Below are 22,778 nucleotides of genomic sequence, written 5' to 3'. Positions count from 1 at the left end.
TTTGAAAATTCTTGGAGAACAGGAGAAGTCCCAGAAGACTGGAGAAGAGCAAACGTTGTTCCTATCTTCAAAAAGGGAAGAAGGTGGACCCAGGCAACTATAGGCCAGTGAGTCTGACTTCCATACCAGGAAACATCTTTGAACAAATTATTAAACAACATGTATGTAAGTACCTGGATAAGAATGAAATTATTAAACAGAGTCAGCATGGGTTTGTAACTAATAAGTCATGTCAGACTAACTTAATTTCCTTCTATGACAGAATCACTGATTGGGTGAATCAGGGAAATGCTGTAGATATAGTATATCTTGACTTCAGCAAAGCATTTGACAAAGTATCTCACACAATCCTTTTTGAAAAAATGGCCAAATATGGAATGGATAAGGCAACTGTTAGGTGGATTCATAACTGGCTTAGTGATCGGACCCAAAGAGTGGTCATAAATGGCTGCACATCCAGTTGGAAGAATGTCTCAAGTGGGATACCACAGGGCTCTGTCCTGGGCCCTGTATTGTTCAACATCTTTATCAACGATTTAGATGAAGGAATTGAGGGTAAACTGATTAAATTTGCTGATGACACAATGCTAGGAGGGATAGCTAATACTAGAGAAGAGAGAGGATTCCAAAAGATATAAATAAAGTGGAGCAGTGGGCAGCAACTAACAGAATGGTTTTTAACAGGGAAAAATGCAAAGTACTACATGGGCAATAAAAATGAAAAAGCATATACAGAATGGGAGGAATAGGGCTAAGCAACAGCACATGTGAAAAAGACTTGGGTATACTAATAGATTGCAGACTGAATATGAGTCAACAGTGTGATGCAGCAGCAAAAAAGGCAAATGCAATTCTAGGATGTATTAACAGAAGCATACAGTCTAGAGAAGAGAAGACTGAGAGGAGACTTAATAGCTGTCTACAAATATCTCAAGAGCTGTCACATTGTAGAAGGATCATCTTTATTCTCATTTGCACAAGGAAAGACTAGAAGCAATGGGATGAAACTGAATGGGAGGAGACACAGATTAGATATTAGAAAAAATTGATCAATGATTGGAACAGGCTGCCAAGAGAGGTGGTGAGTTCTCCTTCAATAGAAGTCTTCAAACAGAGGCTGGACAGACATCTGTCTGGGATGATTTAGCAAATCCTGCTTTTGAGCAGGGGGTTGTACCAGATGGCCCAGGAGGTCCCTTCCAACTCTACGATTCTATGATTCACTCAAGACCAAGATGGAGACTATGAGGCCATCAAGCAGGCCCTGATGAAAAAGTACCAACTGACTCCTGAGGTTTACTGACAAAAGTTCCGGAACCTCTAACATGGCCCACACTACTGCTACAGAGATGGCTCAGAACTCACTTTCACCTGTGGATCAAAAAACTGTCAGTGATCACCTTTGAGCAGCCAAAGGACCTGATGATAAAAGACCAGTTCCTGCATCTTTGTCTGGCTGAGGTGTGACAGTTCGTGATGGACCGGGAGCCCAAAGACGCAGACAATGCAGCACAGATTGCTGACATCTACAAGACTAACTGTAAACCGGAGGTGCGGAAGACAGTCAACGCCAGCTGGTAAGGGGGTAAGCAGTCAACCAACCCCAGTACCCCTGCCAGCCGACTAACCGGAGGCCTTGTCCCCTTTGCCAACGCCAGGCCTACATCCGATCTCTGCAAGTGTTATTCCTGCAATCGGACTAGACATCTCAGTGCCACTTGTGCGGAAAAGCAGAAGAACCCACCAGCCAAGGTCTCGGTCTAATTCAGCAGTTCTTTTTGTGGGTTGAGCTGTTGGGAAGGCCTGTGAAAATTTGCAGCAAGTCACCATGGGGAACAGGTTTGCTATAGGCCTCAAGGACACTGGGGCCAAACGAACTCTCATCCTACCCAAACTGGTGGCCCCTGAAGAGATTATTCCGGAGAAACCCTTGACTGTCACCGGAATTGGGGGCATCCGCTGTCCCTTTGCCGATAGCCCAGATTTTTATAGATTGGGGTACCAGAAGCGGGGTGAAGGAAATGGGGGTGTCCGAAAACTTGCCAGCACACGTTTTGTTGGGAACTGATTTGGGGATGATGGTTGCGTATTATGTCCCTGACTCTCCTCCTCGATCAGATACTGAGGGTAATGCTAGTGATAATGATGTGAATATGCATGCTTTAAATGACAATGATTTACCTGACAGTGAGTTACCTGATAGCAACTTAAATGATAATGATTTACCAGATAATGATTACGTATCTGAAGGTACAGGAGTACTCAGCCACGTCACGCTGCGGGGTTCTATGGCTGAGGAACCTTTAACAGGAGCAAGCGTCAGTGCTAAGGGAAATGGGGAGAGGCGCGGGAACCATAAAAAGGTGATGCCGTGCAACTGGCCATTGCCACACAGGAAGGTGTCCTGGCCGAAGGTAACTGCCCCATATATAGCTCTTCTCCTGAGGTAATGGGGGAGGATGGGGAGGTAGTACCCATAGCCGAGCAGGCTGATGGGACTGTGGTAATCCCCGGGGAGACGGCCTATATAGCTGCTGTCACCCGCAGTCAGAGTGCCCAGAAAGCAGTTAACGCACTGCCTTCTGGACCTTCCTCGGTCAGAGGGATGACTGAACCGGAAACCGTAGGGACCTTTACTTCACTTCTGGCTGCCTCCAGCCAGGAGTTCCAGGCTGCTCTGCACTCAGTTGATAGCCTGGAGACTTTGAGCAACCTCACCGAGAAGCCCACCTCCGAGACTGATAAGGAAAGGGTAGACTGCAGAGACCTGTGTGTCGTAAGCAGTGCCTTCCCGCCTCCCACCAATCCCGTAATAACAAAACACCGACAAGCATGGATGGATTGAACAGGTCGGTCACAGTTTATTAATAAGCAGAGAGAGGCAAGTACAATTCGCAACGGACTCAAAGCTGTAGGCCCGCGACCGCTGGGCACGTCGGTTGATGAGAGGTTACGAACCTTGCCCCCCTCTACACTACCGCTGTGACAGAATAAAAGAATAAAAAGATAACCTGAATAATAAATCTGCACAAAATCAAATATATATATTATTATTATTTTTTTTTTTTAAATATATATTTTAAACAACATTTGCGCCGCACGTCTGCTAATCTATAAGGGATCGAGGGTGGGACAAAAGCTTCTAGGTATCAGGCGGAGAGGAAAGAGAAAGACCCCCACCCCAGCACCTGAATTTAACCCCTGAGGGTGTGGCCGGACGCCCCTTCCTCTCTTTCCGTTGGTCAGTAGGGGCGTCCTAATTATCGCATCACCTGGGGGGGAGTAGTGGGAGGGGGAGGCACTGCACAGAGTTCGCTCATCATCAAATCCATGGGGGCTCTACAGTCAGAGGCACGATCCTTATTCAGTACAGTGCCTGCCATTCTGGGAACAAGGGAGGTTGTATCGGGAGACGGATCCCGGAAAATCCCAACAGGAGTGGTTGAGGGGAAGACAGCTGGTTATACCCTGCCAGTATAGGGGTGAGTTGTTACGGATTGTCCATGAGATTCCACTTGCTGGACACTTGGGGATCAGCAAAACTAAGGCCTGGCTGTCTCAACACTTCTATTGGCCAAAATTGGGGAAAGATGTAATCAACTACTGCAGCTTCTGTATCACCTGTCAAAGAGTGGGGAAGTCAGGGCCTGCTCCCAAGGCTCCCATGATCTGTTTGACAGTGATAGAGGAGCCTTTCCAGAGGATGGCTGTGGATATTGTGGGACCACTGGCCATACCCAGCAGCTCTTGAAAGTGCCACATCCTTACTCTGGTAGACTATGCTACACGGTACTCGGAGGCAGTGGCTCTGTCCTCAACTAGGGCGGATAAGGTGGCGGATGCCCTGTTGGCCATCTTCTCACGAGTAGGATTTCCCTGGGAGATGCTTTCCGACCAGGGGACTCAATTCATGTCTCGCATAATGGAGGCACACTGTAAGAAAATGCAGGTGAAGCGTCTGGTATCAAGCGCGTATCACCCCCAAACCAATGGTTTGTGAGAGCGCTTCAACGGTAACCTCAAACAGATGGTAAAAATGGTGTATGAGAATCAGAGACACGACTGGGAGCGGTACCTCCCACACCTACTTTTTGCTTACCGAGAGGTTCCACAGGCCTCGACAGGGTTTTCCCCCTTCAAGCTCCTGTACGGTAGGCGAGTCCAGGGACCACTTGGGCTGGTAAGGGAATCCTGGGAAGAAGAGCCGAGCCCTTCAGAAGTGTCCACTGTGGAATATGTCATGCGCTTCCGTGACAAGATGCAGACCTTGATGCAGTTGGTGCATGACAACATGGCTCAGGTTGACCAGAATCACTGGTACGACCAGCATGCCTGGGAACGGACCTACCAGGTGGGTCAGAAGATGTGGGTGCTGGTCTCCGTACCAAAGGATAAGCTTCAGGTGGCCTGGGAAGGCCCGTATGTCATACACAGCTCAACCCGGTCACCTACGTGGTCACTCTTGACCACGCTCGGGGTAGGTGCAAGGCCTTCCACGTCAATATGATGAAAGCTCATCAATAATGTGGAGCCTGCGTCCTACAGATCTGCAACCTGCCCAAGGATGGGGAGGACGACACCTTCCTGGACATGCTGGCCCAATCTAAGGTCGGCTGTTCCATGGAGCACGTGGCGGTCAGCGCCTTGCTATCTGCACACCAGCAGTCACAGTTGTGAGCCACACTGGAATCCTTCTGAGCTGTTTTTACCAATAGACCTGGAAGGACTGAGGTAGCGGTACACGAGGTGGACACCGGGAATCATGCCCCAATCCGGTGAACATCCTATCAGATCTCGGATGAGGTGCAGCACTTCATGCGCCAGGAGCTTGATGAGATGTTTCAGTTGGGGGTGATTAAACAGTTCAAGAGCGCGTGGGCCTCACCTGTAGTCCTGGTGCCAAGGAAGGATCGGACCACCCGGTTCTGTGTGGACTACAGGGGGCTCAACGCCATAACAGCTTTTGATGCGCACCCAATGCCATGCATCGAGGAGCTGCTTGAGCGGTTAGCTGGCGCGCGCTATCTATCCATTATGGATCTGAGCTAGGGATATTGGCAGATTCCCCTGAGCCTCGAGGCACAGGAGAAGTCTGCCTTTATCACCCCCTTCGGACTGTACGAGTCCACGGTTATGCCGTTCGGCATGAATAATGCCCTTGCCACATTCCAGCGGATGGTCAACCACCTGCTTCAGGGACTGGAGAGGTGCGTGGTGGCATACCTGGATGACATTGCCGTCTTCAGTTGCACCTGGGAGGATCACCTTGAGCATCTTCAGAAGGTGCTCGAGCGCATCCACCAAGCAGGCCTGACCATCAAGCCGAGAAAATGCCAGATGGGCATGAGCAAGATCCACTGCCTGAGGCACCGGGTGGGGGGGTTCTATGAGGCCAGAGCATGGGAAAGTGGACGCCATTGCATCCTGGCCCACCCCCAGGACCAAGAAGCAGGTGCTGTTCTTTATGGGCACTGCAGGGTAGTATAGGCGCTTTGTACAAAACTATAGAAGCCTTGAAAAGCGCTTAGCGGACCTTACCAAGGAAAAGCTACACCATACAGTCGATTGGACAAACGACTGTGAGGTGGTCTTTCGGGCTCTAAAAACAGCCCTGAGCAGCTCTCCTGTGCTAAGGGCAGTCAACAGCAGTCGGCCGTTCTTAGTACAGACCGACGCCAGCGAGTTTGGCCTCGGTGCTGTGCTAAGCTAGGTCGACTCTGGGGACCAAGAGCACCCCGTGTTGTACCTGAGACGGAAACTCCTGCCGAGGAAAGTGGCCTATTCCACCATAGAGGAGTGCTTGGCCATGGTTTGGGCCCTGTAATGTTTGCAGCCCTACCTGTATGGGTGCACCTTCACAGTGGTGACCGACCACAACCCCCTGAGTTGAGTTGGCTGCACACTGTGTCTGGTACCAACGGAAGGTTTTCTACACTGGAGCCTTGCCTTCCAGCAGTACGATTTTACCATTAACCACAAAAAGGGCAGCAAGCATTGCAATGCAGATGGGTTATCCCGGCAGGGTGGGCCCCCAGAGGTGCGCATGGAGGAGTACCAAGAGGTCCTGCCTCCATAGCGCAGTACAAAAGGGGGAGGTGTCAGGAATATATGAGTAATTACTAAATAACTGAAGTACCCATCCAGGGCTGCCTGTTTCCTTTCCTTGATTTGTGAATGATAAGCTTTGCAGACAATCCCCCTCACAGCTTCCGCCCACCCCCTCTCTGCCTGTGTGAAATATTATCCACCTTTCCCCTCCCTCCTCCTGCTTTTCAGCTGTTGGTCTCCTTTTATTGCTCCTGACCAGTTAAATGTGGTTTTGTTTCAACCACATGGTCCTTTGTTATGAATGAGTCACCAAGGAGGAAAAACAAAAACAAGCTAAGCCACCGAAAGCCAGAGAGGTTGGTAACTAAGTGGATTACAGACCCCTGATCCTATCCACACAACTAGCAGTAGCCGTGGAGCGTACCTACGATGATCCTAGACGCCTCATCACAGCCGGAGAACTAAACAAGCCTAAAGCAAGAAAAGGGGAAATCTAAACTGCCCCAGAGCAGACCCCAAAGCAATAGACAGCCCCCAAACATGTATTGTCGGTGAGACAAGATGAAAACACAAACACAGATAGAAAAAACGATGGGGCCCACACTAACTAGAAAGGAAAGGAAAGATGCTGTCTGCAATTACGCACAAAACCCTGCCAAAATATGTCCAACACTTTCTGATAACAAAAACCCTGAAGTCGCTAGACTTCAATTCCCTATATCAGCACTCTGATATATTCTGAAAATAGAGCAAAAAGAGACCAATCTGATCAGGGACAAAAAGCAAACTGGCATAAACAGAGACATAAGAATGGAAATTCAGCACAGCCCCAGCAGGGGCTGGCTGACCACAAAAAACTGAGTAAACCAGACCAAATCTCATGTGAAAAAATAGCAAAGCACACTTAGCTTGAGCAGGCAGGAACAGAACTGGAAACCAGAACCTCAGGGCAGGAAAAATCACCAGCACAAAATTAGGGAGTCGGCTGTCTTAAATCCAGTCAGAGACTCCTGATGTCCACTCACAGTCCTCCTCCTCAGGTGGCAGGTCTCTGCCATTTAGATCAGCTTCATTACCTACTGTCACCACTAGAGGGAGCCCGGATGGAGAACTTACGACTCCTCTGTCAACACAGCCAGCTCCACCACCCTCACCAGAAGCCAGAGGTAAACCAGAAAATGAGTTCACAACAGTCCTTTGTCTGTTCAAACTCAAATTTAATAACGCACATTGATCCTAGAAACAGGAAACACATTCTGTATTTTCAGAATGAGTAGAATTTAGCCTACACCCATCGTTTTTGCAGCCTGTGCGCCATCAGAAACCGAGAAAACAGTTTCTGCCACTCCATAGCCCACAGACATATCATGTTTGTTCTAAAATGAAAGATAATTTTGTAAGAGAAAATATGCCCCTGGCGTCATTCTGTGACCTCCCCAGCCAGAGATATGGCAAGTAGAAATTTTTAATAACTTTTATAAAAAAGGGCGTACATCCCCTATCGCAGCCCACTTAGTGAGGTCAGCAAGAAAAATACATAAAGCTGAGACGCTCATTTGGGGGTGTTATCAGATGCCTGGAGAATCAGCTACACCAAGCTGTGCTGAAGGACCCTTTGCCCTGGGAAGATTTTCCTACCCTTTAACAACACGTCATATCTGTGACTGAGATAGAGTAAGTCTCTTATTTTAATCCCTTTTATTTGTAACTTTGTATATACTGTATTTTGCTCCCTTTGTAATATCTTTGTATTTTTGTAAACACTGCCTATAATTTTGGAGTGAACGTATAAATTTACAAGCTTTGTTCTTTTTGCTCTATGATTGAACAGGCACGTACTCTGTGCCTAATTATGCTACTGTTTGGGTCGATTCCTAACCCGATATAAGCTTTAGTATCAAACAGGAACTGGTGGCAGCATAGCGTCCCGGTGGTGATATACACATCGTCCTCACTGCAGAGTGCCCAATTGCCAGCACGCGACAAGTCAGTCTCTCCGGCGATACTTAATCTAGGTTCAGTTCCCTGACTGACCTGCGGTTAAGGGGGGCGCGAGAGAGCTGCAAGTTCCTCACCGGAACTGAAAGTGAAACCAAAAGTTGTGGGTCGTAACCCTGACAAATTTGTGGGCAATCAATAGTACAGAATAATTTGTGACAACCCCAGTAGCAAAATGCTGTCGGGCGTAGCTTTAGTTAGACCGATCCTGAAAATATATGTTTCCTGCCTCTAGAATTATTGTGTGTTATTAAATTTGAGTTGGAATTGACAAAGGAGAGTTTAAATCCATGGCGGGAAGAACTGCTTTTAACTAGTCAGGATCATAAAATGACCATGTGTTGAAGGGAAGGGGGGATGGATAGCGTCTCACAGAGCAGAATGAGGGAGGGGGAAGCTGTTGTGAGGGGGGATCATTTGTTAAGCATGTCATTCACAAACCAAGCAGATGCAACAGGCAGCTCTGGCTGGGTGCTTCAGTTATGTAGGCAATGACTCATATTTTCCTGACAAGAGGATACAGACAGGATGTGTCCAACTCCAAACGTGCAGGAAGATGGTGGGATGTTTCCCAGTTTCTGGACAGGTGAGGAAGCACAAGAGAGGATACACTCAGGATGTGTCCAATCGTGCAGGAACATCATGGGATATACCCCAGCTCCTGGTCAGGCAAGGAACAAAAAGAGAGGATACAGACAGGATGTGTCCAACCATGCAGGAAGATGATGGGATGTACTCCAGCTCCTGGGCAGGCAAGGAAGCAAAAGAGAGGATAAAGACAGGATGTGTCTGACCCTGCATGAAGATGGTGGGATTTACCCCAGCTTCTGGACAGGTGATGAAGCACAAGAGAGGATAAAGACAGGATGTGTCGAACCGTGCAGGGACATGGTAGGATGTACCCCAGCTCCTGGGCAGGCAAGGAAGCAAAAGAGAGGATATAGAAAGGATGTGTCCAACCATGCAGGAAGATGGTGGGATGTACCCCAGCGTCTGGGCAGGTGAGGAAGCAAAAGAGAGGATACAGACAGGATGTGTCCAACCATGCAGGAAGATGGTGGGATGTACCTAGCTTCTGGGCAGGTGAAGCAAAAGAGAGGATACAGACAGGATGTGTCCAACCATGCAGGAAGATGGTGGGATGTACCCCAGCTTCTGGGCAGGTGAGGAAGCAAAATAGAGGATACAGACAGGATGTGTCCAACCATGCAGGAAGATGGTGGGATGTACCTAGCTTCTGGGCAGGTGAAGCAAAAGAGAGGATACAGACAAGATGTGTCCAACCATGCAGGAAGATGGTGGGATGTACCCAGCTCCTGGGCAGGTGAGGAAGCAAAAGAGAGGATACAGACAGGATGTGTCCAACCATGCAGGAAGATGGTGGGATGTACCTAGCTTCTGGGCAGGTGAGGAAGCAAAAGAGAGGATACAGACAGGATGTGTCCAACCATGCAGGAAGATGGTGGGATGTACTCAGCTCCTGGGCAGGTGAGGAAGCAAAAGAGAGGATACAGACAGGATGTGTCCAACCATGCAGGAAGATGGTGGGATGTACCCAGCTCCTGGGCAGGTGAGGAAGCAAAAGAGAGGATACAGACAGGATGTGTCCAACCATGCAGGAAGATGGTGGGATGTACTCAGCTCCTGGGCAGGTGAGGAAGCAAAAGAGAGGATACAGACAGGATGTGTCCAACCATGCAGGAAGATGGTGGGATGTACCCAGCTCCTGGGCAGGTGAGGAAGCAAAAGAGAGGATACAGACAGGATGTGTCCAACCATGCAGGAAGATGGTGGGATGTACCCAGCTCCTGGGCAGATGAGGAAGCAAAAGAGAGGATACAGACAGGACAAACGGAGAGCGCAGCTGCTGCTTTCTGTAATTACAAACCTTTCCTGCCTGTTTATTCACTTAGTATAACACACTGCCTGTGGCCCTAAATCTCGGGCTAAGAAGAGACACATGCCTTAAATATAATTAAAAAAGTGCAATTTTTATTTACACATATTTTAAAAATATCCTTAAAGTAATCGGAGATTACCCAAATGGGACATATGGACTGAAGACCTCCAGCAGTGGTCTTCATCATTATTTACCGTATTTAACTATTTAATAACTTGTTTTACTTCACAGATAGAGTCCTCTGCAATATTTGGATGGAATGTCTATATACACTTTTGCTTCTTGTGCATTGTGAGAGGTTTTTTAGTTTTGAAAAAAATCCTGTTATCATTGCGAGGTTTGTCTAATAAAATGTGATTTGTCCTCTAATTTTTGATGAGGGAACATTATTGCAGTAACTTGCAGTAAGATGGCGTCTATCACAGACATGACGTCACTGATTAAAGGCAACGACCTGGACACTGATAAAACCTGTCCCATAAATGTTTCCTGACATTGCGGAGAGCAGCTCCAGACACAGTAATCCCAGCGATATCGTGCCTCGAGCTTACCCTCTAATTCTTGGGGGAGATAGAGTCCTGAGAAGAACTGCACTAATATCAGGATCAGTCTGACACACTGGAAGCCTCAATGGCCAATGGGCTCGTCACTACAGCTCTGCATGGCATATGTAAAGGGGTTAAGTTAATAATGTTCATTGGTGTATATTGCTCACTGGTATTGCTACGTTACATGTACTACCTCATGTATGATATGGTACTGCTACCTCTTCTGGATATTACCATTGCTTTGTCTCCATAAGTTATTGTTCTTCTCTGCATATAGTTGTAAGGATGTTCACTACATTTTATGTACAATGTAGGGAAAGCGTAGTGCTCTTGTTTAGACACTAGAGGGGGCACTCTAGTATACAGTACAGTTAGTAGGTAAGAATTACACAAGAGGAATAATAATAATAATAATCTTTATTTATATAGCGCCAACATATTCCGCAGCGCTTTACAGTTTAACAGTTTCAAAACACAAGTCATAAGTAACAACGCTAACAATACAATAATTAAAGCAAAATAAGACGAAATAAGACGACCCTGCTCGTGAGAGCGTACAATCTACAATGAGGTGAGGGAGATACAGAGTACAGGTGTGTATTTACAATGAAGGTCCAGCCATCTTGCAGGAGTGAAGGATGGATGGAGATAGTGAATGGGCTACGCACGCACACTTACACAGAGAATGACTTTGATTAGTGAATGTGATAGGCCGCTCTGAACAGGTGTGTTTTGAGGGAGCGCCTAAAACTATGCAAATTGTGGATAGTCCTGATTTCTTGGGGTAGAGCATTCCAGAGGATAGGAGCAGCACGGGAGAAGTCTTGGAGTCGGGAGTGGGAGGTACGGATTAGTGCAGAGGTTAGTCGAAAGTCGTTTGCAGAGCGCAGCGATCGGCTAGGCCGATAGACAGAAATGAGAGAAGAGATGTAAGGGGGTGCCGCACTGTGGAGAGCTTTGTGGGTGAGAACAAGTACTTTGAATTGGATCCTATAATGAATGGGCAGCCAATGTAAGGACTGGCGAAGAGCGGACGCGTCCGAGTACCGATTACCCAGATGGACGATCCTGGCTGCTGCATTGAGTATGGACTGGAGAGGGGATAGTCGAGTGACGGGGAGGCCAATTAATAGAGCGTTGCAGTAATCCAGGCGAGAGTGGATCAATGCAACAGTGAGGGTTTTTGTTGTTTCCATAGTGAGAAAAGGGCGGATTCTAGAGATGTTCTTTAGGTGTAAGTGGCAAGAGCGGGCAAGGGATTGTATATGGGATGTAAAGGAGAGATTGGTGTCAAACATAACACCCAGACAGCGCACCTGCTGCTGGGGTGTTATTGTGGTACCACCCACGGAGAAGGAAATGTCAGATTTAGGGAGGTTAGTAGACGGCGGGAGCAGAAGAAGTTCAGTTTTGGAGAGGTTGAGTTTCAGAGAGAGAGCGGACATGATATTGGAGACTGCGGACAGGCAGTCACTGGCGTTCTGTAGTACAGCGGGGGGTAAGGTCGGGGGAAGACGTGTATAGTTGTGTGTCATCAGCATAAAGATGGTACTGAAAGCCAAATCTGCTGATGGTCTGTCCAATTGGGGCCGTGTAGAGAGAGAAAAGAAGGGGGCCAAGGACTGAGCCCTGAGGTACCCCGACAGCAAGAGGAAGAGGAGATGACGTGGAGCCAGAGAACAAAACACTGAAGGAGCGGTCAGAGAGATAGGAAGAGAACCAGGAGAGTGCAGTGTCCTTAATGCCTAGTGACTGGAGCCTAGAGAGTAGGAGATGGTGGTCAACAGTATCGAAAGCTGCAGATAGGTCAAGAAGAATGAGCAGAGAGTGGTCACCGTTACGTTTTGCTGTCAGAAGGTCATTGGTCACTTTGATGAGTGCAGTTTCAGTCGAATGTAGGGGGCGGAAGCCGGACTGTGAAGGGTCTAGAAGGGAGTGAATGGAGAGGTAACGGGTAAGGCGGGAGTAAACTAGGCGTTCCAAAAGTTTAGAGATGAAGGGGAGATTGGAGACTGGTCTGTAGTTGTTTGTGCAGGATGGGTCGAGAGCAGGTTTCTTTAGTAGTGGAGTAACGATGGCGTGTTTGAAGGAGGATAGGAAAATGCCCGAGGAGAGGGAGAGATTAAAGATTGTAGTTAGGTGGGTTGTGACCACTGGAGAGAGAGACTGGAGGAGATGTGAGGGAATGGGGTCGGTAGTGCATGTAGTCGGACGAGAAGAAGAGAGGAGTCTGGAGACTTCTTCTTCTGTTATGGGATCAAATGTGGAGAGTGAGCCAGGGGAGATGTAGGAAGGGATGGGAGTCACAGCACTTGGTGGTTGGGAGCAGATTTCTTGACGGATATTATCTATTTTTTCTGTAAAGTGGGAGGCCAGGTCATCAGCACAAATGTCTGTGATAGGGGCTTGTGCTTTTGGCCTGAGGAGGGAGTGAAAAGTGTCCAAAAGTTTCTTGGGGTTGTTGGCTAGTGAGGAGATCAGGGTGGTGAAGTAGGTCTGTTTGGCAAGGTGAAGGGCAGCGTTATAGGTTCTTAACATAAATTTGAAGTGGATGAAGTCTTCTGGTGTGCGGGTTTTTCTCCATAGGCGTTCAGCACTCCTGGAGCATCGCTGGAGAAGTTGAGTTTGCGATGTGAGCCAGGGCTCTTTTACTCTGTGTTTGGAGGTTCTGAGGGTGAGGGGAGCTACTTGGTCAAGGGTGCTTCTAAGAGTGTCATTGTAGTGATGAACAGCCAGATTAGGACAGGAAAGAGAGGAGATTGGGGACAGAGATGAGTGTAGGGAATCTGAAAGTGTCTGAGGGTTAATAGCTTGTAGATTTCTGACTGTGTGGTAGGTAGGAATGAGCTGGGGTGGGCGAGGATTTGTGAGCGTGAAGGAGAGAATGTTGTGGTCAGAGAGTGGAAGCGGTGAGTTGTTTAGGTGGGAGATTGAACAGAGCCGGCAGAAGACCAGATCAAGGGTGTTACCGTCCTTATGTGTCTCAGAGGTTGAAAGCTGTGAGAGGCCTAGAGAGGTGGTTAGTGATAGAAGCTGGGATGCAGATGTGGAATTAGGGCTGTTAATGGGGATGTTGAAGTCTCCCAGGATGAGGGTTGGTAGTTCTGAGGACATGAAGTGTGGCAGCCAGGCTGAAAAGTGGTCAAGGAAGAGGGTGGGTGAGCCTGGGGGCCGGTATATGACCGCTACCCTGAGGGAGAGGGGACGGAAGAGCCTGATGGTGTGGACCTCAAAAGAAGGGAATAAGAGTGATGGGACTGGGGGGATGACCTGGAAAGTGCATTGTGGGGACAGGAGTATGCCAACTCCACCACCAGGTCTGTTTGTGGGTCTCGGGGAGTGAGAGAATTGTAAGCCACCGTAGGAAATGGCAGCAGGAGAGACAGTGTCAGAATCCTGGAGGAAGCAATAGAATTAATAAAAGAAGTTACTTATACATACAATAATGTAATAATATATCTCTTTATGAAAAATAAATATATACCACCCCTTGAAAATTGGATGGCAGACCATCCGGTTAAATAGCCAGAAAAAAAATACAGGATATGGGGGTAAAAAGAACCAGCAGGGTCGTATTTACAAAAAATTATAATAAAGAAATAATAAGGTATAAAAATGTATAGTTTATTTTATTAGGTAATGACACAATAACATAAATTTTTTTTTTTTACATGTGCATGATATAATAAAAGCAGGATCATATAAAACACTGCTGATATAAAAATGGGGCAGCAATATAAGGATAAATATATATAATATAAATAATCCAATTATTAATGGATATAAGGTAGCCAAAGATTAATAATAAAAGGCATTACTTATAAAACCAGGTAGACCGCTCCACTGTGGCATCCAGGTAATTTTTCCCTTCTTATCAGCGGCCATACAGCTGGTCACATTGGAGCAAGGTACACATTGCAGGGCACTACTTTATACTGTGTGTTTTCTATGTATTTGGTATATTTGCACTGTTGCACCTTTGCGTTGTGCATCATTTTATTAGCTATTCACACTCATTTTTTTGTTGCACCTTGTTGTGGTGAATATATATATATATATATATATATATATATATATATATACAGTGGGGCAAAAAAGTATTTAGTCAGTCAGCAATAGTGCAAGTTCCACCACTTAAAAAGATGAGAGGCGTCTGTAATTTACATCATAGGTAGACCTCAACTATGGGAGACAAACTGAGAAAAAAAAATCCAGAAAATCACATTGTCTGTTTTTTTTTCATTTTATTTGCATATTATGGTGGAAAATAAGTATTTGGTCAGAAACAAAATTTCATCTCAATACTTTGTGATATATCCTTTGTTGGCAATGACAGAGGTCAAACATTTTCTGTAAGTCTTCACAAGGTTGCCACACACTGTTGTTGGTATGTTGGCCCATTCCTCCATGCAGATCTCCTCTAGAGCAGTGCTGTTTTTGGCTTTTCGCTTGGCAACACGGACTTTCAACTCCCTCCAAAGGTTTTCTATAGGGTTGAGATCTGGAGACTGGGTAGGCCACTCCAGGACCTTGAAATGCTTCTTACGAAGCCACTCCTTCGTTGCCCTGGCGGTGTGCTTTGGATCATTGTCATGTTGAAAGACCCAGCCACGTTTCATCTTCAATGCCCTTGCTGATGGAAGGAGGTTTGCACTCAAAATCTCACGATACATGGCCCCATTCATTATTTCATGTACCCGGATCAGTCGTCCTGGCCCCTTTGCAGAGAAACAGCCCCAAAGCATGATGTTTCCACCACCATGCTTTACAGTAGGTATGGTGTTTGATGGATGCAACTCAGTATTCTTTTTCCTCCAAACACGACAAGTTGTGTTTCTACCAAACAGTTCCAGTTTGGTTTCATCAGACCATAGGACATTCTCCCAAAACTCCTCTGGATCATCCAAATGCTCTCTAGCAAACTTCAGACGGGCCCGGACATGTACAGGCTTAAGCAGTGGGACACATCTGGCACTGCAGGATCTGAGTCCATGGTGGCGTAGTGTGTTACTTATGGTAGGCCTTGTTACATTGGTCCCAGCTCTCTGCAGTTCATTCACTAGGTCCCCCCGCGTGGTTCTGGGATTTTTGCTCACCGTTCTTGTGATCATTCTGACCCCACGGGGTGGGATTTTGCGTGGAGCACCAGATCGAGGGAGATTATCAGTGGTCTTGTATGTCTTCCATTTTCTAATTATTGCTCCCACAGTTGATTTCTTCACTCCAAGCTGGTTGGCTATTGCAGATTCAGTCTCCCCAGCCTGGTGCAGGGCTACAATTTTGTTTCTGGTGTCCTTTGACAGCTCTTTGGTCTTCACCATAGTGGAGTTTGGAGTCAGACTGTTTGAGGGTGTGCACAGGTGTCTTTTTATACTGATAACAAGTTTAAACAGGTGCCATTACTACAGGTAATGAGTGGAGGAAAGAGGAGACTCTTAAAGAAGAAGTTACAGGTCTGTGAGAGCCAGAAATCTTGATTGCTTGTTTCTGACCAAATACTTATTTTCCACCATAATATGCAAATAAAATGAAAAAAAAACAGACAATGTGATTTTCTGGATTTTTTTTTTCTCAGTTTGTCTCCCATATTTGAGGTCTACCTATGATGTAAATTACAGACGCCTCTCATCTTTTTAAGTGGTGGAACTTGCACTATTGCTGACTGACTAAATACTTTTTTTCCCCACTGTATATGTACTTTTAGGACTTCATTATTTTTTATTGTGTTTTTGCATCCTGGAAAATTTCTCTACCTGGTTTTATAAGTAATGCCTTTTATTATTAATCTGGGGCAAAACAGGCAGAAGGAGTTGTCATCATGGCGAAGTTAGGCCAGGAAGAAGCTGGCAAGCAGTCTCGGACGGTTCGGTGCAGACGTGTGCCGTACAGAAGCGTCAGCAAAGTAGGGAGAGCTGAGGAAACAAGTGAAGTTGAATTTGTATCCCATGGCGTGCCAACTGTGGATATTATGTGTGAAGTCCCAAGTAAAGAAAACGTTCAAGTTATTCTGGACTGTGTCTCCATTACTGGGGGTCGCCTGGAAGAGGGGCCTTCGCCACCTGGGAAGTGCCCGGGGGATCTGAATCTGGAGATGGAGGTGCGCTGAGCAGTGGATTACAGTTTTCTGTGAGGGAAGCTCGGGACACAGATGATTCAGGCTGTGTGCACACGCTGCGGATTCTGCTGCCGTTCCGCAGCGGATATGGCCGCTGCGGATCCGCAGCAGTTTCTGCTGCGGTGTACAGTACCATAATATCCTATGGATATTAAAAATCGCAGTGCAGACGGTGTGGATTTTTCCGCGCGGTTTTCCTGCGGTTTCTAAACCGCAGAAAGAATTGACAGGTTTCTAAACCGCAGAAAGAATTGACATGTCAATTCTTTCTGCGGATTCCGCTGCGGTTTGCCATCTCCTCCATTGTAGAGGTGATAAACCGCAGGCCATTCCGCAGGTAAAACCGCAGGTCTTTTACAAAATCCGCGCTGCCAAATCCGCAGAGCATTCCGCAGCGTGTGCACATACCCTAAGTGTCTCTGGCCATGACTACAGTCCTGGCCTCCCCTTACACATACATGTCTCCATCCACCTGTTGGTCACAAAGGATACTTCAGCACATTCATGTCTCCCTCCACCTACTGGTCACAAAGGATACAGCAGCACATACATGTCTCCCTCCACCTACTGGTCACAAAGGATACTGCATCACATTCGTGTCTCCCTCCACCTGCTGGTCACAAAGGATACTTCTGCACACTCATGTCTCCCTCCACCTACTGGTCACAAAGGATACTGCACCACATACTTGTCTCCATCCACCTGCTGGTCACAAAGGATACTGCACTACATACATTTCTGCATCCACCTACTGGTCACAAATGATACTGCAGCACATACATGTCTCCCTCCACCTACTGGTCACAAAGGATATTGCACAAAAAGCAAGAAAAACAAAATCCAAAATGGCAATATCTGGCTTCAATACTTCAAAGACCTTTACAAAGACATCCCAAAGTAAGAACTAAACCATTAACAGAAAAACATAATGGAAAAACTAAAGGCAATGGAGGAAAAAGTTAAACATTTCCAAAACCCACTGGATACACCAATCACACTACAGGAAGTTACAGAGAGAATCTCTTCCATAAGGTGTAGAAAAGTCAGTGGCCAGGATGGAATCCCACCAGAAATGCTGAAATACAGCCCACCGGAAATACAGGCAGCAATGGTTAAACTGTTTAAAGGGAACCTCTCATCCCCCAGGGCGTTTTTCAGTTAAAGAGCCACCTTCAGCAGCACTAAGACTGCATTCTGTGAAGGTGGCTCTTCATTTTCTGACCCCTAGTAACGCTGAAATATTGACTTTTATAACTAGCTCCTCGTACCTGTAATGTATCCCATAGGTATGGTGTGTCCCCCTGTATCAGCCGCCTACCATCCGTTCATCATGCCTGTCCTGTGTCTGGGCGCACTCTTGTCAATGGGTGAGATAAGGCCTTGGTTCCAGGTATGAGGGAAGTAGCCAGCACACAGCGCGGAACCTATCACCCCCCAGGGCGTTTATCAGCTAAAGAGCCACCTTCAGCAGCACTAAAGCTGCACTCTGTGAAGGTGGCTCTTCTTTTTCTGACCACTAGTAAAGCTGAAATATCGACTTTTAAAACTAGCGGGGCGGGATCTGGGGCCTCCACAACACGCAGGCGCAATAGCCTGATGTCGGTTCTCGGGCAGCGCGCACTGCGCATTCCCGAGAACTCTTGTCACAGCGCAGGCGCCGGCATTCAAAACAGGAGGATGCAGCGACACAAAGGGGCATCATGATGGACGGATGGTGGGCGGCGCCCAGACGCAGGACAGGCATGATGGACGGCTGGCAGACGGCTGATACAGGGGGACACATCATACCTATAGGACACATTACAGGTATGAGGAGCTAGTTATAAAAGTCGATATTTCAGCTTTACTAATGGTCAGAAAAAGAAGAGCCACCTTCACAGAGTGCAGCTTTAGTGCTGCTGAAGGTGGCTCTTTAGCTGATAAACGCCCTGGGGGGTGATAGGTTCCGCGCTGTGTGCTGGCTACTTCCCTCGTACCTGGAACCAAGGCCTCATCTCACCCATTGACAAGAGTGGGGACAGGCACAACCCTGCAAACTACAGAGGAATATGTGTCAGCAGTAACCTGGGGAAACTATTCAACAGCATCCTGAACAAAACGATCCTTAATCTACTCACCGAGCATAACGTCCTCAGCAAAAGCCAAGTAGGGTTCATGCCAAACCACCGCACTACCGACCATATCTACAACCTGCACGGCCTCATTCAGAGTCACGTCTATAACACAAAGCACGGGAAGATGTACACTTGGTTTGTGGATTTTAAAAAGGCTTTTGACTCAGTGTGGCACCCAGGCCTGTTACTGAAACTGCTGAAGAGCAGAGTAGGAGGAAATACCTATGATGTAATCAAAAGCTGCTACACCGAGAATGGCTGCAGCGTGAGTGTGAACGGTAGAAGAACGGCTGGTTTCCAGCAGAACCATGGAGTCAGACAGGGCTGCACCCTAAGTCCATCGCTCATCAATATTTGCATCAATGAACTGGCCACCGCTTTGGAATCTTCCACGGCACCAGGTCTCACACTCCATTACGCCCAGGTGAAATTTTTGCTGTATGCAGATGACCTTCTGGTGCTGTCACCAACTGAGAAAGGTGGCCAAGAAAATCTGAAATTCTTGGAGAAATTCAGCTCCTCATGGGCACTACCCATCAATGCAAAGAAAACCAACATCATAGTGTTCCAGATGAGAACGCCAATATCAAACCAGCTCCTTCCATTCATGCTAAACAACTGCGTTCTTCGAGAAATGGACAATACATGTACCTGGGCCAGGAAGTTCACCAGTCAAGGAGCTTTAAACAAGCCATAGAGACCCTAAAGGACAATGCCTGCAAAACCTTCTATGCCATCCGAAGGAAACTCTACCATCTGAAGCCGCCAGTGAGGGTCCAGCTAAAAATCTTCAATGCCATAATCACCCCAATCCTCCTGTACAGCAGTGAAGTCCGGGGCCCTCACCCATACCCAGACTGGTCAAAGTGGGATTCCAGTCCAACAGAAATATTCCACCTGGAATTCTGTAAACACCTTCTCCAAGTCCATCGGAGCACCACCATCAGTGCCTGTTGGGCTGAGCTGGGGAGATTCTCACTGCATCTAGCAGTCCTGAAGAGGGTGCTTTCCTTCCAGGTTCACCTACAGAGTAGCAATCCAAGCTCCCATCATCATAAAACCATGCTACATATAGGTGGTCCCCACAAACTAGGACCCCCCGGAACAGCTCATCCAAACCCATCCTGACCGAACAGTCAACCAAAACAAACTGACAAAAGCCATTATCAGGAAGATGGTAGACGAGGGACAGGAGTGGTACGTCAGTGGCTGGAAGAACGAGATCAGCAGCTCTCAGAAACTGACCATGTACCAATGTACCAGAGTCTACAGAGAGACTACAGACTGGCCTCATACCTGGAGAAACTCCTGGACCCCAGAGACCAACAGATCCTGAGCCGCTATAGAATCAGTGCCCACAATCTGGCCATCGAATCCGAGTGACAAAGGCAGAGCTACAAGCCCAGGGAGGAAAGACTGTGCCAACACTGTGACCAGCAGGCCCTGGAGGATGAGACCCACTTCCTGATACACTGCACAAAATACTTAGAAGTGAGGGACACTCACCTCTGGAGGCTATCCGATCTCTTCCCGGATTTCAGCAACATGAAGGATGAAGAGAAAACATATATCCTGTTGGGGAAAGAAGAAAGCGTGGTGGAGATAGCAGCGCAGTATGTGAGCACGTGCCATAGGCTGCGAGAAAGACAACCATGATATGCCATGCACTTCCTTAGCCCCCATCCTGTGCCCCTACATCATACCTCTCAACTTTTGAAGAAGGGAAAGAGGGACAAAGGCTGCGTCGTGCTCGGCGCGACACAGCAAATTTTAGGCCACGCCCCAACCACACCCATTTCACAACTAGTCATACCCATGTCCACGCCCCAATCGCACCCATTTAGCACTGCTGATCACACTGACTGGTACTGAGGGCACAGTGGCTGGCATTATGGGCACAGTGGCTGGTACTGTGGGCACACTGACTGGTACTGAGGAAAAGAAAGAAAACAGAGAGAGAGAAAAAAGAAAACAGAGCGAGAAAGAAAGGAGATAGAAAGAAAAGAGAGAGAAAGAAGAAAGAACAGAGAAAGAAGAAAGAACAGAGAGAGAAAGAAAGAGGGGAAAGAAAGAACAGAGAGAGAACGAACAGAGAGATACAAAGAGCAAGGAAGAACAGAGAGAAAAAAGAGGGGAAAGAAAGAAAGAACAGAGAGAAAAATAAGAAAGAACAGAGAGAGAAAGAAAGAGGAGAAAGAAAGAACAGAGGGAGAGAGAACAGATAGAAAGAAAGAACAGAGAGAGAAAGAGAAAGGAATAACAGAGAGAAAGAATTAGTGGAAAGAAAGAACAGAGAGCAAAAGAAAGAATAGAGAGAGATAAAGAAAGGGGAAAGAAAGAAAGAATAGAGAGAAAGAAAGAGGGGAAAGAAAGAGCAGAGCAAAAGAAAGAAAGAACAGAGAAATAAAGAGGGGACAGAAAAAAAAGAACAGAGAGAGAGTGAAAGAAAGAGGGGAAAGAACAGAGAGAGAATGAAAGAGGGGAAGGAAAAAAAGAAAAAAAGAAAGGGGAAAGAAGGAACAGAGAGAGAAAACAGATAGAAAGAACAGAGAGAGAAAGAACAGAGAGAGAGAGAAAGAGAAAGGAAGAACAGAGAGGAAGAAAGAGGGGAAAGAAAGAAAAAAAGAAAGAGAACAGAGAGAGAGAAAGAAAGGGGAAAGAAAGAACAGAGAGAAAGAAAGAAAAAAAGAAAGAAAAAGGGGAAAGAAAAAAAGAAAGAACAGAGAGAGAAAGAAAGAAAAAACAGAGAAAGAAAGAGAGGAAAGAAAGAAAGAAAGAACAGAAAAAAGAGAAAGAAAGAGAAAAAGAAAGAATAGAGAGAGAAAGAAAGAGGGGACAGAAAAAAAAGAACAGAGGGAGAGCGAAGGAAAGAAAGAAGGGAAAGAAAGAAAGAACAGAGAAAGAAAGAACGGAGAGAAAGAAAGAAAGAAAGAGGGGAAAGAAAGAACAGAGAGGTAGAGAGAAAGAAAGAGGGGCTTGCTGATACAATCGTTGAATTTGGGGCGGTTTCTTCAGGGTCTGGCTCTCAATATTCCGACAATGAACTGTATTGATAGGGTTTGGAATACGGCCAAGAAACTACTTGTTATACATGGGGTTAAGAGACATGCCCTGATCTGGAGAAACTCGACTTGTGCAGAGCTCAGTAAATTAGAGGGCTTTGAGCTGTGGGAGAGGAGAGGCCTTAAATTAATATCGCAACTTTATTCGGACGGGGAACTTCGATCTTTTGAGGATCTCAAACAGACATTTTCCATTCCTAATGCAAGATTTTTTCAATATTTGCAGCTACGGCATGCTTGTGAACCACAACATCGACTCACCTGCTTAATAGATGTGTGACAGAACCCCTTTGTTGGATAGACTAGTGATGGGAGGGGGATCAAGAGGCATTATATCCATGATATATGCAGAGATGTCAGAAAGGAGAGTGGCAAATCTGGAAGTTTTGAAGACTAAATTGCAGGCTGATGTGGGAGACTTAACAGACAATGAGTGAGAAGATATATTGCAAGAAGTCACGAAAGCGTCGGTTAGTGAGGTGCAGAGTGTCACATCTTTTTTTTTTGCTTCAACAGGTGTATCAAACCCCTGTACGCTTGTTGAGAATGGGTTATGCTAGAGAGGCTGATTGTTGGAAATGTGGTATGTGTTAAGGACGGCGGAATGCACTAAATATTAAATAACGTAAAGTGCGTTCGCCGCCCGAGGTCCACAGTGCAGAAGGTGTTAACACTGCTGCTAGATAATGACGGACATACAATATGGCGGTATAATGCACGCGGGTTGAAAGTCACCCAGGTGCGCTGAGCGATCTCTGTTTATTCACAGAGACGCTTAAGTGCTAAACACAAAAGGCTGAGCCTGTTAACATCACAGGTCTCAGAGAAGTGCACGTACGATATATGGTCACAGGAGCTGGGCCCTAGGCAGAGGGTTAGAGTCCGTCTAGACCTACCGTACGTGCGGCGTCGCTACTGCGGACGCCAAGAGGAGCTGCAGACTGCAGCGCGGCGACAGACACTGCCGCTAATCGACAGTGCCCGGTAGCAGGC

Source organism: Dendrobates tinctorius, unplaced genomic scaffold, assembly GCF_039654945.1.
Source record: "Dendrobates tinctorius isolate UK_male_01 unplaced genomic scaffold, ASM3965494v1 ptg000468l, whole genome shotgun sequence".
NCBI classification, from domain to species: domain Eukaryota; kingdom Metazoa; phylum Chordata; class Amphibia; order Anura; family Dendrobatidae; genus Dendrobates; species Dendrobates tinctorius.
Note: the sequence above shows the minus strand (reverse complement) of the source record.